Source organism: Lissotriton vulgaris, chromosome 7, assembly GCF_964263255.1.
Source record: "Lissotriton vulgaris chromosome 7, aLisVul1.2, whole genome shotgun sequence".
Classification (NCBI taxonomy): Eukaryota; Metazoa; Chordata; class Amphibia; order Caudata; family Salamandridae; genus Lissotriton; species Lissotriton vulgaris.
Genome location: NC_141695.1, coordinates 119296103 through 119307664, shown reverse-complemented (window position 1 = coordinate 119307664; position 11562 = coordinate 119296103). Strand labels below are relative to the sequence as shown.

Sequence of the window (11562 nt, the reverse complement as noted above, 5' to 3'; positions counted from 1 at the left end):
GGCGAGGGAGGTGAGTGTCTGCCGCGAGCCCAGGAAGGGTGCGGTTGCGTAATACACCTAGCGCCGCTTCACCGCAAAAAGATCGGAGGGACGAGTCTGTCCCGTAGGCTCCAGCGAGAGGCAGCTGAGCCTTGCCACCCGGCGCCCCTTCACACTGCTGCCTATTGAAAAGAGCTAGTGCCGCGACGGCGCAGATTGCTGCGAGAAGCTGCCCTGGCCCTACTGAAAGCCCTTAATTGCAGCAAGCTTACGATGACCACACCAAGTAGGGGCCTAGGCGGTTCATCTCCTACTAAGCGCCTGCTGTGATAAACGCTGCAAGCAGAACCTGCCCTCCTATACTAGAACGTGTGCCTGGGATCAAAAGTCTGCACAGCGTGGGACCCGGGCTCGCTGGTGCGGCCTGCTTGCCTTTCAGCTTGCTGCTGCCATTCCTTTATGGCAGGTGTAGCGCCCTGGACCAGATAGAAATAAGGACTGTAGAGACCTGATTGCTGACAACTGCACACTCCCACAACTCCGCTGACTCTCGTGCTTCGGGCCTGGGGGTCACATCTACGCGCGCTGAGGTGGCATTTAAGAAGAGACATCATTGGCTGCCCAGCTGACACCTCGTAGTGCCTGCTGACATATCGCTCTCAAACACGCAATATCAGCCTGGTTCGGACGGAGGCTGGCGTGAGCATAGAGTGGACAGTCCGCCATTTTGCACTTGAGGTGAGACGCAGCGCCACCTAAGGCAGGGGGGGACAAGATATAGGAGGGAACCCGCTCTCCCTGTTGTCCACACGCATCGAGTTCCTGACCTTAATTGTGACCCACGGCCTGCACTTATCTGGATGAAGACACGGATCCCCTCCGGGCCCAACTGAATCGTAGGTCCTCCCGCCAAGCCGCCATGGGGAAGCCAGACGGTAAACAAAAGAAACTTACCTTTGACACTGGGAAAACTCCCCGATCCCAGACGGAGCCGGACGAAGATCATGCTGAGGCTCCAATCACATCCACAGCAGACCTGAAGGAACTATTACTTGTAATGCGATCGAGCCTGACGTCAATAGAATCCAAAATGGACTTCATGTCTGCCTGAATGGATGGCCTAACACACAGACTGGAGAAGCATGACGACCGATTAACTGAGGCAGAGAGAAGGATATCTGACTTGGAGGACAGGTCAAATGCTACCAACAGCCGCACACTCGAGATGGACAAAGTATTGAAAGTGATAGCCGCTAAAAATGAAGTGTTGAAATCACGCTCAAGGAGGAACTACCTCCGCATCCTAGGTGTGCCGGAGTCGACGGCCACTGGGTAAATGGAGGATTACATTGAACGCCTGCTTATAGCATTATTTGGCAGAGAGGAATTTTCATTGGTCCTTTTGGTGGAGAGAGCACATTGCTCACTGGCGAGCCGACCTCCTACTGGGACCCCTCTGCGTCCCTTCATAGCCAAACTGTTGAATTATCACAACAGAGACACGGCCCTCCGACTATCCAGAGAGAAAGGACACATCAAATATGAAGGAATGGAGATATCTATCTATCCAGATTTTACCATGGCCGTACAAGAGCAGAGACGCAAATTCCTCCAAGTCAAGAAAAAACGTCAACAGCTCAACATCCCAAACGCCATGCTGTTCCCGGCCGCCTCAAAGTGACATGCCAAGGCAAACAGCATTTCTTCACCAACCCACAGCATGACCAGGACTTCATCAAGATCCTACCTAAACAGCCTGGAGGCTGGATGTCCAATGAACGCCAGGAGGAAGAAAACAAGGGCGCATCAGACATTGAGTAGCACCATCCAATGTAGATACTGGAATTACTGACAATGATATTTATTTATTTATTGAGTTTGTAAAGCGCGACAGCTACCCGTAAGGGTTTCCCGGCGCTAATTGAACAGAAACATCCTGACACCACACAAAAAGTGGCCTATTGATTGAAGAGCCAGGTTTTCACTGCTCTTCGAAAACGAACATGGCTTTCCTCAGTGCGAATAGCCAATGGAAGAGAATTCCAAAGTCTAGGTCCCAGATTGGCGAAGGCACTGCCGCCCATTCTGGACAGTTTGAACTTGGGTACACAGAATAAATATTGAGAAGAGGAATGGAGCGAGCGGGAAGGGATGTAAGGCTTAACAAGAGACTGAATTTACAAAGGAGCTACTTTCGCCTTGATCCTATGCATATAGCATAGAGCCTTGAACTGCACACGGCTTTCAATGCGGAGCCAGTGGAGTTCCCTCAGACTCTCGGTAATGTGGCCCGTTTTCCGACAACCGCAAAGGAGCCGAGCTGCGGCATTCTGAACTAATTGTGAGGCGGCGTGTGACCCCCTTGGTGGACCCCAGATAGAGCACATTACCGTAATCCAATCTGGAGGTCCCCAAGGCGTTAACCACAGATCTCTGGGTATTAGAAGGAAGCATCCAGAAGATTTTTCTGAGCCACCGCAAGATGGTAAAGCAGGTGGCTGCCACTTTGTTGACTTGATCCTTCATAGATAACCTCTTGTCAATGGTCACTCCGAGATTGCGCACATGGTCGACAGGGACCGGCAGGGCACCCATGACTAGAGGCCAGTGTCTCGGGCTCCAGAGGTCAGGTTTGTTGCCCAGTACCAAAACCTCCGTCTTCCCACCATTTAATTTAAGCAGGTTGCTATTCATCCAACTAGCTATATCGTTGAGTCCTGTTTGCAAGGTGGATGGCAGAGTGGGGTCACCATGGGTTAAGGAAAAAACAATTTGTGAATCATCAGCATAAGTAAATAAGTTTACCTCTGACCTTGAGCAATGTAAGCTAAAGGGGTGACATAAAGGTTAAACAAAAAGGGACTCAGAATAGAACCCTGGGGTACACCGTGTGGGGAGGAGTAAGTTTTAGAAGAGGATGAGTGAGAGAAAATTTGAAAGGTCCGATCCTTCAAAAAGGACGAGAGCCAAGTCCAAGGCTTTACCACCAATGCCAATGTTCGAAAGGGATCAATTGAGGATGTTATGGGATACAGTGTCAAATGCTGCACTGAGATAGAGCAATATCAGTGCAGCTGTTTCCCCTCGATCCAGAAGCAGGCGTAGATTTTCTGTCACACCTAAGAGAGTGGACTCAGTGGAGAATCCCGGGCGGAAGCCAGACTGAGAAAAGTGTAATAGGTTATTGGACGTGACGTACTGAGACAAGTGTACATGAATATGTCTCTCCAGAACTTTAGAAAAAATAGGCAATAACGAGATAGGGCGAAAATTGGAAGAAAAATTGGGATCAGCAGAAGGCTTCTTCAAAAGAGGAGTAACCATAGCATGCTTCCAGCAACTGGGGACCGTAGCAGTATTAAGGGAGTAATTAAGCAACGTGCAGATAATAGAGATCTGGGGGAGATCCAACAAGCCTAGTAGAGAGACGGGCACAGGGTTTAATGGAAAGCCAGACTTAACCTTATTCAGGATCTCCAGAAGGGTGGAAGGGAGAAGGTCAGGCCAGGACAGAAGAGAAGCCGATGACTGAGTATGGGAGGCAACAGCCTCACTAACGCCCAGAAGCAGATCAACACAACAATTATTGGTGGAAATGACTTTTTGAACAGAGATGTCCTGGTATATGTTCTCAATCTTGGAAATAAAATACTGTGCAAGCTCGTCGCATTTACCATTGGAAAGGGGGGGAAGTGTGGCTATAGTTTGAGCCTGCAAGTTCCTTAACCACGCTAAACAGAGTTTTGGATTTATTGACTGCTTCAGAAATCGTGTTGTTCACGTAGCTATCCCTAGTCTATGCGCAGGCTTTGTGGTAATGCTTCAGTTCCATTTTGTATACGAGGTACGCAGAGGGGGAGTAATCCCTTCTCCAAGCCCTTTCAAGTTTCTTACAGCGGGATTTGTCAATTTGAAGTAACTCATTAAAGCAGGGGGCGGGAGATCTATGAATTTTATTTTTCTTCTGGACTAAAGGAAGGCAGATATCAATGGCTTCCGCGAGCCAGGTATTAACAGCACTAGCCATAATCTCAATGTCGGCTAGGTCCGGCCGACTAAGCGGCAAATGGTCAGCAAGAACTTTATTAAGGGCACCAGTGTCCAATTGTTTCCAGTCTCTCTTTTTTATGCTCCCCAAGGCACTGCTATTAGTCAAAGTTTCAGTGCCAACAACTGTAAACTTAATCAAATAATGGCCCGACCACAGGACCGGCAAAGACGGAGAACAGTGTAGCTGGGGAATATTAGAGAGAATGGGGTCAAGTAGGTGACCACCTCTATGGGTGATACCACACCTTCATGCTGGCCCTGAGGCACCTTTGTATTTACACTCTCGGCGGAAGAACTCCTGTGGTCGCACATCTTGGCCCTACACTCCCGAAGGTGTGGTACTCACACCTCCCTATTAAGCAGACCACAGGCGTGGTACGGTGCGCAAAATTTGGGTAGAGAATCCTTATTTCAGATACAACATCCGCTGCCGTAGGATGGGTCTTGCTTGCCCGCACCGCCACACACGCTCTACTTCCCACCAACTGAAAAACACTAAATGATCTGTGGGCTCCAGTAAACACCATGCCAAGATGGACTCACATCAATACACCCGAACACCCTCGACACCGCAAGGAGAACCTGGTCGCCCACAGACTTTCAAGACAATTTTTTATACAACCTCTGCTGCCACTCCAGTAAAAAGAATCATCAACGATTCCTTAACTATCAGAATATTTCCAGAAGAACTCAAAAAGTCGCTCTTTACTGAAGAAAACAAACTTGGACCCGCTGAACCCTGACAACTACAGACCCATCACAAATGGACCTTTCCTGGGCAAACTGATAGAAAGAGCAGTAATCGCCCAGATGTCATTATTCATTGAAGAGAATGACATACTTTCAGACTTCAAAGCAGGATTGCGTCCAGGAAGAGGCACTGAATCTGCCCTCCTTGCATCTGGGATGACCTGAAGAATACAGTAGACTGCAACAGGGTTGCTGCGCTTCTCCTCTTGGACCTCTATGACTCTATGAAGCCGGCATAAAGGGAACTATTCTAGACTGGATTGCGTCCTACCTTCAAAACAGAACTGATGTCATCCATACCCCCCTTTCTCGTCCAAACCATACTCCGCAAAAGCAGGGGTCCCTCAAGGCTCTATCATCTCGACCATGCTTTTCAGCATCTACATGAAGTCATTAGCGGAACTGATCAATCAATGTCATTTCACGTACTATCACTATGCAGATGACACGCAAATACTCCTTCAACTGGAATGCCCCAAAGACATTGGAAAATCCCAATTTTTCAGTTGTCTCAGAGCCGTGGACCAGTGGATGATATGGAGCCATCTCAAATTGAATGCTTCCAAAATGGAAATACTCATGTGTGGCTATTGGAAACATTAGGACCTGCTTGCTGCCTGGCCTGATGAACTGGGATTACCGCCTAAAGTATTGAAGGAAGTAAGAAACCTCGGAAGGACCATGGACTCCAAGCTGTCGATGAATGTCCAAGTGGACAAACTAGCAAGATCAAGCTTTGTCACTACAATAACGCTGCGACAAATTTTCCCTCATCTGGGATTTCCACACAAAGTCCAAGCTACCATCTCCCCCAAACTCGATTAAGCCAATAGCCTCTACCACGGATCACCTTTGACGACCATGAAAAGACTACAACGGATTCAGGACTCGACTGCCATACTAATCTTGCATATCAAACCGCGAGACCGCTTCTCACCTGCCTTGAAAGCCCAGTATTGGTCACCGGTTGCCAGAAGATCCATGTTCAAGCTACTTTGTATCACCCACAAAGCAATACATGGAATGGGACCGCTCTTCATCAAGAATAAAATCCCCAAACCCATTCAACAAAGGAACCTCCGCTCTACAGGAGCATCTTGCCTCAAAATCTCAAGATACAAGAAAAAAAACATGGGTGGCACATCCTTCTCCGTTCAAGCAGCCAAACTATGGAACTCTTTACCCCAACATAAGATCCACCGACAACCACCTTATGTTCAGAAAACCACTCAAGAATTGTCTCTTCTCCACATAAGCACCATACGCAAACAGAAATTTACAGCATATCCCTCTGTATATAAGCATTTATTTTCACTATAGATATGTACCTATCTATGTGTACTGCTTTGTATAAACATGTAGAGTAATTATGTTGTTAATTTTTTTTTTAAATCATCTTTGGTCTACATGTACCTGCTTCCATTGTGCACCTATGTACCTCTATGTACCTGGATCTGTGTGTCTGTTACTTTTCTCCTGAAAAAAGCATATCCAATGCACTACCCTATTTCTCATCCTGTACCTCTATCAATATCTTTAATCTAAATATAATTACCTTCTTTATGCATCTATATACTTTCAATGTACTTATGGATATATATATATATTTATCACTGTTTTCTAATTTGGCATTTCCAATGCACTACCCTATTTCTCAGCCTTTACTTCTCTCAATATATATTTTAGCCCAACTTTCTGACTCATATCAAACCTCTTTCTACTACTCTTTCCAATGCACTACCCTATCTTTCACCCTATACATCTATCAATATATTCTCTACACCCACTCTCTCATTAATCCCAAACCCCGTGCCACTACTATGATCCCCAAAATAACCCTTTCTAGACTCTCTCCTACTCTACCCATTTTTGCATCAACTGACACCCCTTTTACTATACCGATCCCCCAAAACAAACCTTTCTAAACTCTTCCCTCTGACTCTTCCCTTCCAAAAACCCTTTTTACTCATCCAAACGCCTCCTCCTACTGCTATGACCTAAAAAAAGAAATACAAGAAATCCTTCACTCTTCTATCCCTCCACTATCCTTTTCAATCAAAATAACAGACTAACATGTTCACTTCTCAAATTCCATATTCCACTGTACTAATTCTCCACGAATCCTTTATGGGTTCCAGAGTAGCGTGCTCCTCTCCAATAAAGCGTTTCAACACCCCATCAGGGTTACAAGCGATATTTGAATGCAAATCTTATTCCCTTTTCTACCCCTCCCCACATCTTTTAGGAAAGGTTGTTTTTAAATCCTGTGTTGCTGTTCTTTTGTCGGACCTTTCTGTGTGCCTTGGCCTGTTTGTGAATTGACTGTCTGGTTTGTGAGTGACAGGGTCTGGGTGGCTCCCAGAGTCTGAGTTGGCCATCCCTGGGCTGAAAAGCTCCATCTGCATCTAGAGTGGTGGGAGGAGATAGCACCTGGGCCTGAATAGGGCTGTGCCTGCCTTCCGCAATGCTGGCTCCACCTCCTGCTGGGCGGCTGACGTCACTGCCCCTCTCTCTGAAAGGAAAGGACAGGCCAGGAAAACAAAGCACTCCAGGAACACCGAGAACTGATTCAGATCAGGCTCAGGGATCAAAGACTTTTAGGGGTATAAGTACAGGACCCCTGACTACAGAAAATTAGATCATCCTGGAATCAAGAAGGAACCTCTGCCAAGGAGAAAGCTGAAACTGAAGAAAGGAAGACTGTCCTGCTGTTGCTCTGCTGGACTGACCTGCTGTTGCTTTGCTGCCAAGGAGAGGGCAAGGGCTTTGCTTTGTGCTGTGTCCCCTATCTTGAAGGAATCTCCAAGGTCCTGAGAAGAGCTGGCCATGTGTGGTGCCTCTAGAAGTTGCACCTGTGTTGGGAAGCTGGAAACCAAGCTTTTAAAGACTTTCTGCAAGTTTTGTCGCATTGCTCGCTTGCGGAGCGCATCCCCGACAGTGCGAGGAAATTCCCGCTGCTACGTAGGCCGAAATCGTCGCAGCGCCTGTTACCACTGCCAAAGCCGTCGCATCCTTCGTTTGTGGGACGCGCCAGACCGGTGCGGGAAGATTACCATTGCTGCGAGTGTCGTCGCAGAGCCTGTCGTCGCTGGGTGAGATCACCGCACTGCCAAGGAGAGGGGAAGGACTTTGCTTTGTGCTATGTCCCCTGTCTTGAAGGAATCTCTCAGGGCCTGAGAAGAGCTGGCTCCCTGTTAAGAAGTCCCAGGAACAAAAGGACCCAGTTTCCCTGAACTCTGCTGAGAGAGTTCTGTCCTTCCTAGTGTGCTTGGGCCAGTTCTGGTGCCTCTGGAAGTTGTGCCTGTGTTGGGAAGCTGGAAACCAAGAATTTGAAGACTTTCTGTAAGTTTTGTCGCATCACTCGCTTGCGGAGCACATCCCCGTCAGTGCGAGGAAATTTCCGCCGCTACGAAGGCCGAGATCATCTAAGCGCCTGTCACCGCTGCCAGAATCAGCGCATCCTTCGTTTGCGGGACGCACCAGACCGGTGCGGGAAGATTACCATCACTGCGAGTGTCGTCACTGGGCGAGATCGTCGCACCGCTTGCTTGCGGACTGCACATCGTCGCCCCGGAGATCGTCGCAGCACCTACAGATCATCGCATCGTACCTTTGCGAGAGAAAACTTCCTACGGAACCTACGCACTGGAATCCATACAATTCATCGCCTTCCTCCCCATACAGACCGGATTAGTCGCAACACGCCCGCTGCTGCAGCGGGTTGTCGCATCGCCTCCCCAGGGTCTCAGGAGCAACGTATCGCTTGTTTTCCACCGCACAGCTTCTGCTTTGTAATTTTGTCACATTTAAAAGATACTGTTGGCAAAACGTGACGCAACTGTGAACTTTTCACGCAACTGTGGATTATTTTTATCGCAACTTTAGGAACTCTTTGGCAACCATATTCTTTAACTGTGTATGTTGGATTTTCGTCGTTTTGGTCTTGTGTAGTTTAGATTAAATACCTTTATTTTTTCTAAACTGTTGTGGAGTCAGTTTGTGGTGTCTTCACTGTGTTACTGTGAGTGTTGGTGCTAATATTTTACACATTGTCTTTGATAAGCCTGCCTACTTGTGCCAAGCTACCAAAGGGGGTGAGCAGAGGTTATCTAAAGAGTATTTCCTCCTTACCCTGACTAGAAGCAAGAATCTCTATTTGGACTGTGGTACCTACCTCTGCCAACTAGAGACCCCCAGTTCTAACATTGTTGGTCAGCGGTGGGATTTGGACTTGTATTTGTACTAGACGCACAGTGATTGGTGTACATCACTAGTGAGTTCAGAACACTACGCCACCGCATACTACGGTTAAGTTTTTTTGGTTGGTTCTATTTTTGAGTAACTCTTCAAAGCATCATGTCTGTGAATGGAAAGGCACTCAGTGTGAAGGCAGAATTGGAGTTTTGCATTGAGGATTTGTATTCATACAAAGTTGAGCAGCTTAGGAAATTCTGCCACGAGTTTGAGTGCCCCATAAAGAGCGGCTACAGGAAGGATGAGCTGCAGAGAATCTTGAAGGCCCATTGGGAGGCACAAGAGGGAAATGATGCAAGTACAGGGAATGGTTTTCAAACCACAGATCTGCCTGTGAGCAGAACAGGCTCAAGGCCTGGCAGCAACCATTCCAGTAGGGGCTTCACCCAAGAAGAGTTACAAGAAAATCAGAGAGTAAGAGACTATGACTTGGAAGTCATTAAGATGAAAATGAAGCAATTGGAAGTAGAGAGGGCGGCAGAGGAGAGCAAAAATGCCCGTGCCCTGGAGGAAAAGTAATTTTCTTTTGGCTCATGATTTGAGCATGAGAGAACTGGATCTTAAATCACAGCCAGTGCATGGGGGTAAAGTATATATTCCCAAGGATCTGGTACAGAATTACCATAGGAGTGAGGATATCTATGCCTGGTTTACTTCTTATGAGATTGCATTGAGAATGAATGGTGTGCCTGAGCAACATTGGGGGTGGGCCTGTGGAAACATTTTGAGGCTTCTGGGAGGAGTGCTCTAGAGCCCTTAGAATTAGCAGGTACCATGACCTACCCCAATATGAAGGAGGCCTTATGTCTCAGGTATGGACTTACTCCAGAGCAGCACAGACAGCAGTTTAGGAACTCTAAGAAGAGAGAGTCTGAGACTTGGATGGAGTGTGTCAATTTGTACTCACGTGCACTGGAAGGTTGGATAAAGGGCAGCAAAGTAACTGATTATAAGGGGTTGTTGCATTTAATTAGTTGGGAGCACTTGAGTAGACTTTGTGTTCCAGAGCTGCGCCAGCATCTTTTAGAAAGCAAGCTGACAGGCCCCATTGAGCTTGCTAAGGAGGCGGACCGCTGGACCAGTACTGGGGTCCACAGAGGAATTGTGGTACCACAGCCAAAGGTGGGCAGGGTCCCCAGCAGAAGAGTGGGGGGGACAAGGGTAACCAAAAGGAGTTCTCGCAAGGGCCCCAAATTACTTCCCAGCTTAAGGAATCCCAACCCCCCAGACCTAGACAGCAATGGCCCCCTAGGGGCAGGCGGGACAATAGAGACAGCAGGGACAACAGGGGTCCCCCTACCTGCTATCACTGCAATGAGGTGGGCAACCTTGCTCCAAAATGACTCAACAAAAATCCTGCACCCACTGGTGCTCCAGCCCCAGAGTCAGCAAGTGTAGCTTTGGGCGGGGATTTGATTTCCAGTGGAGAGGAGGGACTAGCAGTTATGACCCTTGTCTCTTTAGGAGACCAAGAGGTGGTCCAGGAAACCATACTGCCCCCTAACACTAAGAAATACTAGTAGAAGGTGATCATCAATGGGAGAGAGATAGAGGCTCTAAGAGACACAGGAGCCAGCGTGACATCCAGGATGTGTTAGTGGGTGTCTGAAGAGCAGGTCATTCCCGATATTCTCCGCCCTGGAATGGCAGCTGACAGCTCAGTGCGCCTCTGCAAGGAGGCGCATGTTCCCTTTGCATGGGGAGGGGTCTCTGGTCTCTTGGAAGTTGTTGTCAGTGATGCCTTGCCTGTAGACTGTCTGCTAGGTAATGACCTGGAGAGTTCTCCATAGAAGGATGTACAACACAGAACTCATTTGGAGATGTTGGGTTTGCCTGCGTGGATCTGTGTGACCACGCGTGCTATGGCAGCCAGTAGGGGTGATTCAGCAGAACTGGAGCCTGAAACAGTGGCCCAGAGACCTGCCAGGAGAGGAAAGGGCAGGGGGCGCGGGAAACCAGCCCCAGCTGGTCCCATGGTCCAGGAAGAAGCAGAACCTGAGGGGGATGCCTTAGAACCTACAGGGGAACAGGTGGCCGAACTGGGCGACCTGCCTGAGCTGACCCATTGGCAGCAAGAAGGTGGGCCCTCCAGGGAGGAATTCCGCAAGGAACAGAAAGAGTACCCTTCTCTTATTGGTGTGCGGCAACAGGCTGCAGACCAGGCAGAGGTGGAGCGTCCAGAGATCACTTCATCTACTGGGAAGATGAGTTGTTGTATAGTGAGCCTAAGTTTGCTGAGCCTGGTGCAGCCCGTGTGCTGGTGGTACCGGCGCGCTTCAGGAACTTCCTAATAGGTCTGGCTCATGACGTGCCTCTCGCAGGCCATCTGGGGCAAGACAAGACCCACCATAGGCTTGTCACCCACTTCTTCTGGCCCCAGATGAAGAAGCACGTTGGTGCCTTTTGTAGATCTTGCCAAACATGTCAGGCCAGTGGCAAGACCGGAGTGAAGAGCAAGGCACCCCTCCAACACTTTCCTGTTGTGAGCACCCCTTTCAAGACAGCCTTAGGCAACAGGTTCATCCTGGT

At 48.4% G+C, this 11562-nt stretch overlaps 1 pseudogene; it reads left to right on the top strand.

Moving 5' to 3' along the window:
• Positions 1 to 898: 898 nt before the first annotated feature.
• LOC147700966 (uncharacterized) overlaps positions 899 to 11562 on the top strand; it is a 44335-nt pseudogene continuing 33671 nt past the window's right edge.